General features: G+C 45.9%; 1 protein-coding gene across 1 annotated transcript in view; it reads right to left on the bottom strand.

Moving 5' to 3' along the window:
* LOC122809136 (cyclin-Q-like) overlaps nucleotides 1-16,651 on the bottom strand; it is a gene marked incomplete in the record, with an annotated part of 593,010 nt that overhangs the window by 535,375 nt on the left and 40,984 nt on the right. Inside the window, 1 exon segment of the mRNA XM_044080405.1 lies at nucleotides 15,791-15,928.

The raw sequence follows: 16,651 nt of genomic DNA, 5'->3' as shown, positions 1-16,651 counted from the left end.
CTCATCTCCAGAACACTGATGTGCAAGTGGTTCTCATGGTTCTGCCAAGTACCTTGGACTGTCATTCCCAGATAATGCCCCCCCCCCTATCTGGGAAGCGTCCGTGGTCAAAACTACTTTCTCTTGGGGAGGAACAAGTGGACGACCTAGGATAAGTTGTTTTGTGTGTAACCACAATGTCAGATCCTTTCTGCATGTGTTTGTTATCAATATCTGGTGAGACAATGGAAGGTCTTGCATCGACCATTGTGCAAATAGCAGCCACTGGAGAATCCTCATGTGTAGGCGAGGAAGAGGAACTAGTATGATGGAGGACGCCATAGTCCCTAGGACTTGAAGGACTACTCTGGCCTGAACTCTGTTTGTTTAGCAAGGATCTGACCTGACTGCGTAGAGACTCCAATCTTTCCTATGATAGCCTTACTGACATAGTGGTTGTGTCTATTTCTGAGCCTAAACATACAATGTGCTGCGAGGGCGATAAGAATGACTTTTGTAAATTGACAGTGTTGCCTAGACTGGCGCACAACGATGGAGTCTTGTCCCTGGTCCTTATGAGTTGATGCTTGGTGGTAGCAGTGAGAAGCCAGTTGTCTAGGTACGGAAACACTTGGAATCCTTGACATCTCAGGTGAGCAGTTACCACTGCCATGCATTTGGTAAACACTCTGGGGGCTGTAGTGAGGCCAAAGGGCAGTGTTCTGAACTGAAAATGACTGGCTCCCAGCCGGAAGCATAACTGTCTCCTGGAGCACCTGTCCATTTTGATGTGGAAGTACGCATCCTAGAGATCGATTCAGCACATCCAGTTGTCTTTCCCGATAAAGGGAAATATCGACTGCAGAGTGACCATTCGGAACTTCTATTTCCTTACATGCTTGTTGAGCCTGCTGAGATCTAGAATTGATCTCCAGTTCCCTGCTGAGATCTAGAATTGATCTGCAGTCCCCTGTCTTTTTTTGGAACTAAAAAGAATCGAGAGTAAGTTCCGGAGCCCATTTGCTCTGCGGGGATGTCTTGGATGACTCTTTTTTGCAGCAACGAGATGACCTCTGATGTTGCACTGTCTAGTTGGATGGGTGGTACGTCGGATACAGACCGGTTTGTTGGGGGTTCAGAAATAAAGGGAATCAGGTAACCTCTAGACATTAATGTGTGTACCCAATGATCTTGAGTGATAGTTAGCCAGGTGCTTGGGTACAGCGATAGACAACCCTCGACTGCCTCCAGAGGTGGACAGTCAGGCAACCCTTCAGAGTCTATGGAAGGGATGATCAGAGAAAGCTTCTCTGTCTCCCTGATGTTGCGGACCTCCTCTGCCACGAGGGTGGCATCTTCCATTATATCCTCCCCCTCTGCCTCTGGGGGAGAGTTGACCTTGTGCCTGAGGGAAACCTTTTTGTGATTTGCGGAACCACATTTTCCCTCCTGTATTACCCTTGGGATAGGGTCTGGACGGGAGAGAGAAATGAACTCCAATGGCAGATAAGGTTTTCCCTTCCTGCTCACACCTAGTCAAAGTCTCTTTCACTTGGGGTCCAAAAAGAGTTGAACCATAAAAAGGGAACATTAGTGAAGGAAGACTAAGGATTCCATAAAATTACAAAAACGCATCCACAAATGTCTCCTGAGGGATATTCCTGCTGCGGCTGCCCTTCTCGCTCCATCTGCCGCATATAAGATCAGTCTCATGGAGGAGTTAGCTATGGAAGTAAGGGTGGAGAGCTGCATAGAAACCTTATCCATGAAACCCGGAGCTACTGAAACCTGGCGGGTGTCTCCTAACTTTCAGGAGATCCCTCTGAAGACGAGTAAAATGAGTCAGGTAATTCAGCGATCTTAGTGTAAATGGTGCTGAAGAAAAAGTACGCTTCCCATACCTATCCATCATCCTGGACTCCTTGTTAGGAGGATGGATATTAGAAGAAGTCTCAGATAATTCCTTCTTGGTGGACGCTGCTACCACCATAGCATCAACTGGAACTCCCTTACTAAGGAAAGACTTGTCCTCAGGTGCTGTCATAAACTTATTTGGCCTCTTCGGGATGGCTTCCACTGAATCTGGAGAGGTCCATGCTTTCCGCGATATGACCCCCAAAAGTTGGTCATGAGGCGGTGTCACCCAGGAGGTGGAAGGTCAGGAACCAAAGGCCTCAAGATACACCGATTCATCCTCAGTAGGGTTAGAGGTCTTCCAATCACCCCTCTGTCGAAGGATTTCTAGGATGTCAGAAAAAGAGAGATCCTCAGAGGGGGATCTAGGGTTCTGATTCCTCTAAATCAGTGTCTGAAGTGACAGACTCAGATGAGTCGATATGCTTCCTCTTACACAACCTCTTCCGAGGGAGCTCTCCAGTGAGATAATCTGGGGAGGTCTCGGAAGAGGGGGCACTTCCAAAGGGGGCTACTTGGGCCTGTGGCTCCCTATGCTGTGGGGGTGACGGGGAGGAAGAGGTTGCTGCCTGGTGCTGGTGGGACACAGGTTCCAATGGAATGGCTTTGATAGAGGATAAAGCCTTCTCTATAGCTTCAAAATCCTTCCTCCCCCTGCTCCGAAGACGATCTCCGCTCTGAGGGGCAGATGGTCGACTCCTAGCAAGTGGGAGCTGAGCTGAGCTGAGTTGAGCCAAGGCTCCGAGAGGGAGGGTCGGTTCTGAGGAAAACCCAGGGTGACTGTCCCCCTCGGAGAAGACACGAGAGCGTCAGCTCCCAGAACCCTCGGCTCCAGACTGAGCCGTCAAGGATAGAGTAGAGTAATTGGCTCTGAGGAAACAGGTTGAATTCCCGGAGCTGAAGGGTCCAAGACAGAGGAACCTGAAGTAATAGGCTCCAAGAGCGAAGCAATCTGAGGAGGAACAGTTGTCGGTAAGGGGGTCGGCTCCGAGACCTTTGAGTCTGGAGGGGCCAATTTTCTTGCCAGAGCTGGATCCGAAAGCAACCTCTTCACCACTCTCTCGATGTCCTCATCTGATAAGGTCCTGGAGGATCTGGCCGCTGTATTACACTGATGGATGGGTAAACAGGTGACTGCTTGTAGAAGTATTTACAGTGAGCATTAAGATGAGTTCAAAGGAGTACAGTACAGTCTGAATAGTGACCCTGGCAGAGGATGCACTTGAGTTGTAAAAAAGTTTACCTGTAGTATTATGTTGTTTTATGGTGGCTTGTTACAGTTGCATAGGTGGCTGGAGTAGATATATGATTTTAGGAGAGTCTTAAAGGAGGATGTAGAATTTAGAAGTCCAAGGTCAGGAGGAAGGTTGTTCCAGGTCTTGGCAATTTCATGAGCAAAAAGAGACTCCCCTGAGTTGTTTTTGCAGGAGATAGTTTCAATTAAGGCTTTGTTGCTAGAGCGTAGTTGTCTATTTGGATTATGGAAGTTGAGGAGGTTGTTCAGGGCAGGTATTTTTTCAGGGTAGTACAGTATTTGATGGGCTAAGTTGAGTTGGTGATATTTTAGAAGGGTGGGGAATTCTAGCCAATGTAGGGTTTTTGTAGGGCAAGGCAATGGTGGGAACGTGACTTTGTATTGGTGGCAAATCTGGCAATTTTGTTGTAGCAGGTGGAGAGTTTGTTTAAGTCAGTTTTATTTAGGTTAGTGAGGGAGAGGCATATAGCAGTGTGGATAGAAGAGTTCTAGCTATGGCAATACGAGATTCTGAGGTGAGGTACCTTTTGCATCTATAGAGGGAGCCTAGTTTTTTGTGGACCTTAGAGATGGTTACCGATATGCGTTTATTAAATTTGAGTTATTGGTCAATGGTAATTCCTAGGAGTTTTGCCTCAGAGACTGGTGTGATTTTGGTGTTATTGGTGGAGAAAATGGAAAAGGGGAGATTAGAGTTTGTTTGGTGGAACAGCATGATTTGGGTTTTTTTTGGGGGTTAAGTATAAATTGTGCATTATTGAGCCAGTTCTCAGTTTCAGTGAAGGTTAGTTGGGCTTTTTGCTGAAGAAGTTGGATATTGGGTGCAGAGCATATGAGGGTTGTGTCATCAACGTATTGGACTATATTGGCTTTTGCGGTAGCTAGGTGGAGCTGGTTGGTAAAAATATTAAATAGAAGTGGGCCAAGGATAGAACTTTGGGCTGCGCCTAGGGTGACTGGGAGTGGGAGGGATAGGGAGTTTATCCATTTGACAAACTGGTGATGGTTACCTAGGTAGTTTTTGAACCAGAGCACAGTTGGGGGGGGGGGCAAAGTTAAGGTCAGAGAGACAAGTTAAAAGTTTTTTTTGTGGGATACCATGTCAAATGCCTTGGATAAATCAGGGAAGGTAGCGGAGACAAGATTGCCTTGGTTCTATAGGTGTTTATAGTGTTGGTAAATCTGAGTAGGGAGGTGGAGGTACTGTGAGATGGGCGGAAGCCATGTTGGGTAGGACAGAGACAGGAGGTAGGAGAGGATTTGGTGATGTCTGCATCTTTCTAGAATTTTTCACAGGGGTGAAAGCATTGCTGTTGGGTGATAGTTAGAGAGATTGGTAGTGGGTCCTCCTTTGTGAAGAGGAATGATGAAAGAGGTTTTTCACAAGATTGGCACGCTGTTTTCGGTAATGGATCTGTTAATTAGTAATGAGACAGGGTAGGCTATGACTGTGGATGCAAGTTGCAGGTATTCGGTGGGGATGTTGTCAGTGGCTAGGGTGATGGGTTTGAGTTTAGTTAGTAATTTTTGTATATAGGATATTTGTACTGGCATGAGTAAGAAGGGGATACAGTCTTGTTAGGTTGTAGGGGGATGGGAAGTGTTGGTGGGATGGGGAGTTACTTATGATCTTTAGAATGGAGGAGGTGAAGTAGTAGTTAAAGCTGCAGGCAATATCGAGATCAGTGCTGGGGACATTGGGGGGTGGAGTGGTGGATTTACCAGGCTGAAAGATATTATTTACTACTGCCCCGAATTTCTGAGGGTTGCTATTATACTTCTTTTGTAGGGGCAGGTAGTAGTTTTGTTTATCTAGTTTTACTTGTTTTTGGTCTTATTCTGAAGTTCAAGAAAGTATTGCCTAATTACAGGTGTTCTGTAATGGCAGCAGGTTTTCCAAGCTTTGTCCCTATTTTGGAGTAGGGTTCTTGTGGATTTTTGGAACCAGGGAGTAGGGTTACTCATCATTTTCTTTCAGCTGTTCCCGTTAGGGATCACCACAGCGGATCATCTGTTTCCATTTCTTCCTGCCCTCTGCATCTTGTTCTGTCAAACCAACCACCTGCATGTCCTCTCTCACCACATCCATAAACCTTATCTTAGGCCTTCCTCTTTTCCTGTTACCTGGTAGCTTTATCCTTAGCATCTTTTTCCCCAATATACTCAGCATCCCTCCTCAGCACATGTCCAAACCAACGTAGGCCTTCCTCTTTTCCTGTTATCTGGTAGCTTTATCCTTAGCATCCTTTTCCCCAATATACTCAGCATCCCTCCTCAGCACATGTCCAAACCAACGTAATCTTGCCTCTCTGGCTTTGTCTCCAAACCTTCCAACCTGGGCTGACCCTCTAATATACTTATTCCTAAACCTGTCCACCCTTGTCACACCAGTGCAAATCTTAACATCTTTAACTTTGCCACATCCAGCTCAAACTCCTGCCTTTTTGTTAATGCCACTGTCTCCAACCCATATAACATAGCTGGTCTCACTACCCTCTTGTAGACCTTCCCTTTCACTCTTACTGGTACTAGTCTGTCAGAAATCACTCCTGACACTCTTCTCCACCCACTCCATCCTGCCTGTACTCTCTTCTTCACCTCTCTTCCACACTCACCACTACTCTGAACTATTGATCCCAAGTATTTAAACTCATCCACCTTTGCCACCTGTACTCCCTGCATCCCCACCATTCCTCTATCCTCCCTCTCATTCACACACATATATTCTGTCTTAGTCCTGCTGACTTTCATTCCTCTTCTCTCTAGAGCACATCTCCTTCTCTCCAGGGTCTCCTCCACCTGTTCCCTACTCTCACTACAGATCACAATGTCATCTGCAAACATCATAGTCCATGGGGTCTCCTGTCTGATCTCGTCTGTCAACCTGTCCATCACCATTGCAAATAAGAAAGGGCTCAGAGCTGATCCTTGATGTAATCCCACCTCCACCTTAAAACGCATCCGTCACTCCCACCGCAGACCTCACCGCTGTCACACTACCCTCGTACATATCCTGTACCACTCTTACATACTTCTCTGACACTCCCGACTTCCTCATACAATACCACAACTCCTCCCTAGGCACCCTGTCATATGCTTACTCTAAGTCTACAAAAACACAATGTAACTCCTTCTGACCTTCTCTGTATTTCTCCATCAACACTTTCAGAGCAAACATCTCATCTGTAGTGCTCTTTCCCGGCATGAAACCTTACTGCTGATCACTAATCATCACGTCACTTCTTAACCTAGCTTCCACTGCTCTTTCCCATAACTTCATGCTGTGACTGATCAATTTAATCCCTCTGTAGTTACTAGAGCTCTGCACATCACCTTTATTTTTAAAAATTGGTGCCAAAACACTTTTTCTCCATTCCTCAGGCATCCTCTCACTTTCCAAGATTTCATTAAACAATCTTGTTAAAAACTCCACTGCCATTTCACCTAAACACCTCCATGCTTCCACAGGTATGTCATCTGGACCAACACCCTTTCCATTCTTCATCCTCTTCATGACCATCCTTACTTCCTCCTTGCTAATCCATTGTATTTCACAATTCACTATCTCCACATCATCCAACCTTCTCTCCCTCTCATTCTCCAACCCCTCAAAGTACTTTTTCCATCTCAACACACTCTCCTCGCTTGTGAGTATGTTTCCCTCATTATCTTTTATCATATTTACCTGCTGCACATCTTTCCTAGCTAGGTCCCTCTGTCTGGCCAATCGGTACAGGTTCTTTTCTCCCTCTTTAGTGTCCAACCTTTCATACAACTCTTCATATGCCTTATCCTTAGCCACCTCTCTCTTTGCCATGCACCTCATATCCGTATACTCCTCTCTCTTTCTTCATCTCTCTGACAATCCCACTTCTGCTTTGCCAACCTCTTTCTCTGTACACTCTCCTGTACTTCCTCATTCCACCACCATGTCTCCTTGTCGTCCTTCCTCCATCCAGATGTCATACCAAGCACCTTTCTTGCCGTCTCCCTTACTAGCTCTGTTGTAGTTACCCAGCTATTTGGTAACTATTCACTGCCACCCAGTGCCTGTCTTAACTCTTCCCTGAACTCTACCTCCCAATTACCCTTTTTCAATTTCCACCATTTGATCCTTGGTGCTGCCCTCACACTCCTCCTCCTCCTCTTGATCACCAACGTCATCCTACAAACCACCACCTATGCTGCCTAACTACACTTTCCCTGGTCACCACTTTACAGTCTCCAATCTCCTTCAAACTGGCCCTCCTACATAAGATATAATCCACCTGTGTGCATCTTCCTCCACTCTTGTATGTCACCCTATGATCCTCCCTATTGTTAAAATACGTACTCACCACAGCCATGTCCATCCTTTTCGTAAAATCCAGTACCATCTGACCTTCTGCATTCCTTTGTTTAATACCAAACCTACCCATCACTTCCTCATCCCCTCTGTTCCCTTCACCAACATGCCCATTGAAATCTGCTCCAAACACCACTCTCAAATCTTTGGGTAGAGTCATCACCACTTCATCCAACTCACTCCAAAATTTTTCTTTCTCATCCATCGCACACCCAACTTGTGGAGCATATGCACAGAAAATATTCATCATTACACCATCAATTTCCAGCTTCATAAAACATCACTCTTTTCACCTCCAAAACATTCTTAGCATCTACGCATCCTAATTGTTTTTATGGGGGCTAGTTGGTAGAGGATGATTAGAAATGAGGAGTTGAAGTATTCAACTGCACTATCTAGTGGAAGGGTTTTGATGGGAGACCAGTCATAGTATTTAAGGTCCTCAGGAAGTCTTCTTTGGGGAAAATATTTGCAGGAGCGAGGGAGAGTTGGTGCTTTTTTGCCTATGTCTAAGTATGACGGTAGGGTTGTGGTAAGTACATTACCTAATGTGATGGTTTCTTGGGGTAGGGAGTGGGAGGCCCAGTGAAGTATGGATTCGAGGATTGGAAGATTGTCACCTGGGGGTTTATAAAAAGAAGTTATGTACTTGCCATAACGTTCCGTGTGAGTTATCTCACCTTTATTCTCACTGATGGGTTCGGAGCCGATCCTCGGCTGCGACATGGCCGATAGCAAAGCTCAAGGTTAGCCAGTAGCTCGAGACCAAGCCCCTTTTCCCACAATGCACTGCTGGAATTACCTCAGATCTTGTTTGCTGTGAGTATATATACCTTTTTATTTATTTCTACAAGGAAGCACTTCCCGAAGGGGAAGAAGTAGTACTGAATAACCAGGATGGTACTAGCCTCTAAGTCAACTGTCAGCCAGGAGGGGGAAGGAGGGAGGGACGTGAGAATAAAAGCGAGATAAACAACTCACATAGAACGTTATGGTAAGTACATAACTTCTTTATGTGAAGTTGTTAAATCTCACCGTTTATTCTCACTGATGGGTAGCGTCCCTAGCACCCTCAATCTTGGGTGGCTCATGGAAGTACGTTTTTCAGTACTGTGGAACCAAAGGAAGACCTGTTCCTGGAAGCCTGATCTACTTTGTAAGGTGTGATAAAGGTATGAGGCTTAGACCAAGTGGCCGCAGCACAAATATTGTCAAGGGGCAATTTAGCTTGAAAGGCAGAAGACGTAGAAATGGCTCTGGTAGAATGAGCCTTAGGTTTGTGTGTCAATGGCATGCTTGCAATCGCATAAACAAAGGATATACAATCTGATAACCATTTAGATAAAGTTGTTTTAGCCACTGGATTACCTTTTCTGGCCTCCGAAAAAGACACAAAAAGTTAATCTGATTTTCTAATATCCTTAGTTCTGTCCAGATAAAATCTGAGCTGTCTGTGTACATCAAGTTTGTGCAGCATGTATTCCAATTTGTTAGAGCGATTGGGAAAAAAGACTGGCAGCTCAATGACCTGATTGATATTGGATTCAGAACAGACTTTAGGCAAAAAGGAGGGGTTTGTTCTGAGAGATTCTATCAGCATGGAAAATCATGTAAGAAGGCCCAACAGATAATGCTTGGAGTTCTGACACTCTGCGGGCAGAAGTAATGGCTACCAGAAATATAGTCTTCCAGGACAAATATTTGAGATCACAAGAAGATGCTGGATCGAAGGGGGGAAGAATAATTTGAGACAGCATAAAATTCAAATTCCAGGGAGAATAAGGAATTTTGACAGGAGGTCTCATGTGAAAGGCACCTTTAAGAAAAGCCTTAGATAACTTATGGCTCAGAACATTCAACCCATCGAATCCAAGGTGGAAATTTGATATGGCGGCTAACTGGACTCGAACTGTGGCAGCTGCTGCTCCTTCTTTAAAAATCTTTGTCAAAAATTCTAAAATGGACGATAAAGGAGCTCGAAAAGGGTCGATTTTCTGTATATTGGCCCAAATTGAGAACCTGTTCCACTTACTGCAGTATAGTTTCCTGGTGGATGGCTTGTGAGAAGACAAAAGGATTTGCCTTGTATCATTTGAGAGTGAATGAAGCCTGGAAATTAGGGGAAGTGGATTAGTCAAGCAGTCAGTTTCAGGGACTGCAGTGAATGGTGGAGGTCCCCTGAAGGGTGTGTCAGAAGGTCCGGAACTGGATCCAGGATCCATGGATCCTCCAGTAGATGATGGTGAAGGAAGGGGAACCAAATCTGCCGAGGCCAGTAGGGAGCTATGAGGACAGCAGTCCTTCCCAGCGGCTTTGCTTTCTGTAAAACCTTGGGTATCAATGGAATAGGTGGGAATGCATATAGGAGACCCGGAGGCCAATCGTGTACGAGTACGTCTCTCGGGGAAAGTCCCGGAGGTGGTATTAGGGCAAAGTAGCTTCTGCATTTGGTATTAATGCGACTGGCAAAGAGGTCGCAGCAAGGCTGGCCCCATTTGCAGAAAATCAGATCCGCAACTCGTTGGTTGAGAGACCACTCATGAGGCAACAGTATTGCCCTGCTTAGCTTGTCCGCTACCACATTGGATTTCTCCGGGATGTGAGTTGCTATCAGAAAACGGTGGGACGACACAGCCTATTGCCATATCCTGAGTGCTTCTCGACAAAGGGGGTAAGACTTGGTTCTGCCTTGTTTGTTCAAGTACCAGACCACTGACATGTTGTCCGTCTGAATTGCAATTGTCCCTAGAGGAAGACAGCCCTGAAAGTAGTACCGCTCTCAACTCCAGAACATTGATATGCAGATGTGACTCTTGATCTGTCCATGTGCCTTGGGCAGTCTTTCACTGAAAATGCCCCCCCACCCTATTAGGGAAGCGTCCGTGGTCACAGTGGCTACTGGGGGGGGGGGGCAAAGGGTCTTCCGATTGTAACATGAAGAGACGTCAACCACCACTGAAGGTCTCTCTTGCAAGAATCTGTGATGAGAATCATGTAGTGCATCGGTAGCTTTTGGTAGGACCACTGAGTGAAGAGGAGCCATTGAAGAATTCGCATATGCATCCTTGCGTGTGGTACAGCCAGGATTGCTGCCGCCATCAAACCTAGTACCTTCAAGATCTCTGTTGCTGTAGCTTTGTTCTTTGACACCAGTGAGATGACATGTTGGTGAAGAAGTGAGACTCTTTCGATTGGAAGACGTAGAGTGGTGGCTGAGGTATTTAACGCTGCTCCTATAAAAACGGTATGCTGCGATGGCAATAAGACAGACTTTTCAAAGTTGATTGTAATGCCTAATTGATGGCAGAGTGTCAGAGTATATTGTGTTGCCTGAGTCAATTGATTCCTGGTGATAGCAGTGAGGAGCCAATCGTCTAGGGATGGAAACACTTGGAATCCTAGATGCCTCAGGTGAGCCGTGACCACTGCCATGCATTTGGTGAACACCCTGAGGGCTGTAGTGAGACCAAAGGGCAGGGCCCGAAACTGGTAATGACTGGCTCCCAGCCGGAAATGCAGGTGACCCCTGGTGCATCTGTTCATTTTTATGTGATAGTACGCTTCCTTGAGATCTATGGAGCACATCCAATTGCCTAGTACGCTTCCTTGAGATCTATGGAGCACATCCAATTGCCTTTCCCTAGGAAGGGAAGAATGGACTGAAGTGTGACCATTCGGAACTTCTCTTTCTTTACAAATTGGTCGAGTCTGCTGAGGTCCAACATAGGTCTCCCCTGTTTTCTTTGGTACCAAAAAGAATCTTGAGTAAGTTCCGAATCCAACTTGGTCTGCTGGGACTGGTTGGATGACTTTTTTCTAGCAATTTTTGGACCTCTACGATTGCTTGTTCCCCAAGACTGGGTGGAACATCTGGGATTCTGCTTACAGGAGTAGGAGGGGAAGAGAACGGTATGAAATATCCTCTGGAAATGATGCTTTGTAACCCATGTATCTGATGTTATGTTTAGCCAGGCTTCTGGGTACAAAGACAAGCGACCCCCAACTGCCTCCAGAGCTGAACAGCTGGGCCCTCTTTCAGGAGTGCTGGTAGGGCTGACCAGAGAACTGGCCCGTCACCCTGTTGCTGCGGACCCCCTCTGCCGCACCGGCGGCATCTTCCGTTATAATCCCCTCCTCTGCCTCTAGAGGGGGTTTCTCCACGTGTCCTGAAAGGCTCCCTGTGCTTTTCGGAACCACATTTTCCCTCCCTTAGGGCCCTTGGGGTAAGGCCGAGTAGGGGTAGAAAAATGGACTCCAACGGCAGATAGGGTCTTGCCTTCCTGCTTACACCTGGTTAAAGTTTCCTTTACTTTAGGCCCAAACAGTGATGAGCCATCAAATGGGGTGTTGATAAAGGACAACTTAAAGGGTTCCGCAAAAGAACAGAGACGCATCCAGCATTGTCTCCGCAGAGCAATGCCTGAACTAGCGGCTCTACTCGAACCATCAGCTGCATAAGATATGAGAAGCATGGACGAGTTTACAACCGAGTTTAGGGTAGCGAGCTGTGTGTTTTTTGTCGGCAACCTCAGCAGCTACCGTACCCTGGAGAGCATCTCCTAGCTCTTTCAGGAGATCTCTTTGCAATCTCGTAAAATGGGTTAAATAGTTCAGCGATCGCAGAGAAAAAGTTGCCAAACTAAACATGCGTTTCCCACATCTATCCATGATCCTAGAATCTCTATCAGGAGGATGGATAGATGCGGATGTTTCAGACACTTCCTTTTTGGTGGCTGCAGCTACCACCATGGCATCAACAGGCACTCCTTTAGTCAAAAAGGCTTTGTCCACCGGGGCAGAGATGAACTTATTCGGTTTCCGAGGGACATCTTCCATGGCCTCTGATGACCCCCACGCCTTACGAGAGAGCAGCTCCATGAGCTCATCGTAGGCGGAGACACCAAAGAAGTGGAAGGTTGAGACCCAAAAGCCTTCAAGAGCACTGACTCGTCCTCGGCAGGTGTTTTGGACTGCCAATCGCCCCTCTGACTAAGGATCTCTAATATCTCCGCAAAGGAGATATCCTCAGAGGGGGATCGAGGGGACCATTCTGACTCATCCAAGTCCGTGTTGGATGTCAAAGACTCCTGTGGGGAGTCTAAGTGCCTCCTCTTGCACAGTCTCTTCCTGGATACCTCCTCAGTGGGGAGATCTGGGGAGGTCTCGGAAGAGCACGGGACGCCCTGTGGGGCCACTTGAGGCTCGAGGCCTCTATGCTTAGGGGGACCGGTAGACATAGAAGCGGACACAGGAGCTTGAGGGGAGAAGGAAGCCCAAACTGGTGCCGACGATGTCTTCGGAGACAGGACTCTCCTCATGGCATAGAACGCACCATGGCTCTGACAAGAAGGGGGAGAATGATCCGGAGGGACAGCCCGATCTTCCCGCTCTGAAACCATAGGCTCCGAGCCCGAGGTAGGAGCCGAGCTCATCTGAGCTGAAGCCCGGAGAGGAAGAGTTGGCACCGACAAATTGGTCCGACTATCCTCGCCAGGCCCGTCAGGAGAGTGTCGGCTCCTAGCGTCCTCGCTCGGCGCCGAGGACATCAGAGTAGATGGAACCGATAACACCGGAGCAGGTCTCGGTTCCATAGGTTCGACAAGCATCGGTTCGTGCTCCTTCGGCTCCGAGAGTCCAGTACGGCTCGGAGGAGGAGTAGTCAAGTCTAGTTCAATGGTCTTCGGCTCCGAAGTGGTCAGGGCCGACAACAATTTAGCAAGTCCTGGTGCCCGTAGAAGCTTCTGCACTAGCCGATCCATATCCATATCAGAGAGGCTGACCGAAGACTTTGAGAAATGCACTGAAGGTGCTGACTGGAGCAGAGGAGATGAGGGAACCTCAGAGACCGGCTCCAAGACTGGGAACTGGCTCCAAACCAAAAGGACACTCGGTTCTGAGGACTGTGGAAAAAATGACCCTGTACCCTCTGATCTCTTTGCCTTCTTGGTTTGTTTAGAATCAGAAGATTTTGAAGATTTAGAAGAAGTGCTGGCACCTTCCTGGCTAGCCAACGCCTCAGAGAAAGTATGCTGCAGCAACCCCCTATCTATGAGTTTTCTTCTTCTCTCTAAGAGAACCCTAGATGAAAAAGAGTGGCAAATACTGCAGGAGTCTTGGAGGTGTTTAGCCCCCAAACAGTAAACACATTGGATATGTCCGTCCGTGACGCACATTTTCTGTCCACAATCTGGACATTTCTTAAACCCTGATTTGGGGTGAGACTTTTCTCTCTCATCCAACATATTATAAGAAACACACAACAAAATTAACCTGTAGAGGTTAAATACAGGGCTAACTAAGCCCACACTAAACAATAAACTAAGAACAAGTAAAAATTGTTAAACTAAATAGGGCTAAGAAAGGGCCCAACAGTAAGAAACTAAGCCAACACAGGGCACTATTCACTACAATTTAACCTACTTTAAAATATTATTATTTTTAACAACACACACACACACACACACACACACACACACACACACACTAAATATGAATAATGTCTCAAAAAGGGAAGAAAAAGTTTTTTTTTTTAAAAACTTGCAATTTATCAAAATGGTCCGAGCTAACTGGATCACCGAGATCTCTCTTGCTGCGGCAAACTACATCTGAGGTAAGTCCAGCAGTGCATTGTGGGATAAGGGGCTTGGTCTCGAGCTACTGGCAAATCTTGAGCTTTGCTATTGGCCGTGTCGGAGCAGAGGATCAGCTCCGAACCCATCAGTGAGAATAAACGGCGAGATTTAACAACTTCACATATGCCTATTACGTTAAGATGTTTGTGTTGATTTAGGGAGAGTTTTGCAAGTAAGGTTTCAGCATGTTTGAAGTCAGGGGTATCTATATGTAGTGGTTGAAGTTAAGTTACTCATGTAACAGGGCTATTCCACCTCCTCTTTTGAGGAGTCTGTCAGACCTAAGCATATTATAACCAGGTGGGATTATGGAGTTGCCACTAATATGTGGTTTAAGCCATGTTTCAGTGATGACAATGTCTGGGTTGTATAAAGAGATGGTGGAATGGAGTTATTCTATTTTGTTCATAATACTGCGAATGTTTAGGTTCAGGATTAGTAAGTCATTGGGGTTTTGTTTTGAAGGAAGGTGGGAATTGTTTTTGGTGGAGGTTTCAGGGTCAGGGTTGGGGTGAATATCACCATCTAGTAGTAGTTAGGTGGATATGATGTAGTAACATTGAGGTACTGTATTATTAGAGAGTTAAACTGGAGAATTGGATGTCTTTTGGAAGGTGTGGCAAAATACTTATGGGGAATAGGATAAGTGGGGAGTTGATAATTTGGTTTTGGGAAAATTCTTGTTGGCCTAGGGGGGTTGTTTATACTGTGGGGTAGGGTGGGTGATTTGGGGTTGTTATAGTGGGTGGTTGGGAGATAGTAACTGGTGCTGATGGTGGCTATGGTGAGACGTGAGTAGGGAGGCTAATGATAGCAGAGTTGCATGCTGGAGTGGAGGCATATTGAAATGGCAAAAGGTAATGGAGGGAGGTTTTTGTTTTAAATGAGGGTGAGCAGTGGGTTGGAGGGGAACTGGTTGGTGAGAGTGTTAGAATAGGAGGGATAAGACTGAAGACTGGGAAGTTATGGAAGTTGTTGGGGGAGGGTGGTGATTAATTGGCAGTTGGGTGTGGTTAATATGTCAGGTGATTTGGGGATGGATGAATGTAGGTGTAGTGGGGGCGGGTGTGGGAGCGGAGTGAGCCAGAGTGTAGCGAGGGCGAACAGAGCGGGTTGACCGAGCTGAGAGAAGCCCAAAGAAAACAATCTATCCATAACGACTGTGATCAGGTAGGCTGGAGGGTCACAATGCTTAGGGGAGAGAGGCAAAGAGACTAGAGCAGAGGAGAGTAGGCAGAAAGTGAAATGGGCTTATGTAAGGAACAGGTATGTTAGGGTAACCACAGCTTTCACTCTATGTTATCAGACATATAACCTATTTGGGCTATGTTATCAGAATTGGGGATGTGCAACGGCTAACAGCTATATTCAGTGGAGCAGGGTATGCTCCTAGAGACACAGCTGAGGGAGCTGAAAGAGTTGGAGAAGTGGTTACTCACAGGTCAATACTGCCATCTGGTGGCAGACAGGGACATACAAAGTGAGCAAGGAAGAAGAAAAAAATAAATACGAAGAGTATAAACAGTTGGCAAGGGAATTTAAGAAGAGCGAACACAGGTATGGGGGGGGGGGTGTTCAGCGTGTGTACAGCCTTACAGATACAATACACTTTTACACTACAATAAAAATTAATTGACAGCAGCACAGTAAGCAGACAAAACCTACTTTATTTCACAGAGATGGTGTGCGCGTCCAGTTCAGCACTGTCCAGGGGAGTATTCAGGGGGCCCGGTTCAGTAGAAGGTAAATATACAGGAAGGCCAAGGTTAGCAGATTAAAGTCAGGTTGTATGGAGGGCTGCAACTAAAGAGAAACAAAAGAACATTAATAAGCAGTTCAGTTGAAGATAGAGAGAAAAACAACTTAAGAGTGGGTGAAGAGGTAATGCGGCAAGATACGACAGTGTACATGAGCACTCAGAACATTTTATTTTAAAACATTGCAGGACAGTCTCACATAAATACAGAAAACATCTACTCTTACTATATTCCTATCTATCTGTAAGAGAGATTACTGTAATCTAGTACTTACTATCAGCAAGACAAATACAGATGAGAAGTGCTGATGAGAGGATGTTTCTAGGTCCAAAGACAAATACAAAATGCACAGACTTTCTCTGAGAGATGGTTCTTAAATTAACAACAACACATTACTGCTGGGTCAACTGGATGACATCACTCTTTGTCACTTCTGCCTTCAGTTCCCAGGTTAACAGATACCAACAGAATTTAACATTTCTCTGTGAAAATTACTTATCTCTCAAAGGTTTGCCTAGAACTAGAAGTCGTAAAACAGTTAAAACACCTTTACATTTGAAACCTGTAATTATTTCTGTTTCCAGACAATAGGAAAACACTAGACAGTGTCTGCTCTGAGCTGAAACAGGGTAATACTGGAGTTACCAAATGACAGAAAGCAGCAAAAGAATTCCAGACAAGCAAAGACACAGATTTAGAAGTGCATTTTACAGAAAGAGGTTATAATAAGAGCTTGCCAGGAGCAAAAGTCATCAGTAAAGGGAAACAA

This window comes from Protopterus annectens, chromosome 8.part0, assembly GCF_019279795.1.
Source record: "Protopterus annectens isolate FY-2018-M chromosome 8.part0, PAN1.0, whole genome shotgun sequence".
NCBI lineage: Eukaryota > Metazoa > Chordata > Ceratodontiformes > Protopteridae > Protopterus > Protopterus annectens.
This window is presented reverse-complemented; position numbering and strand designations above follow the sequence as displayed.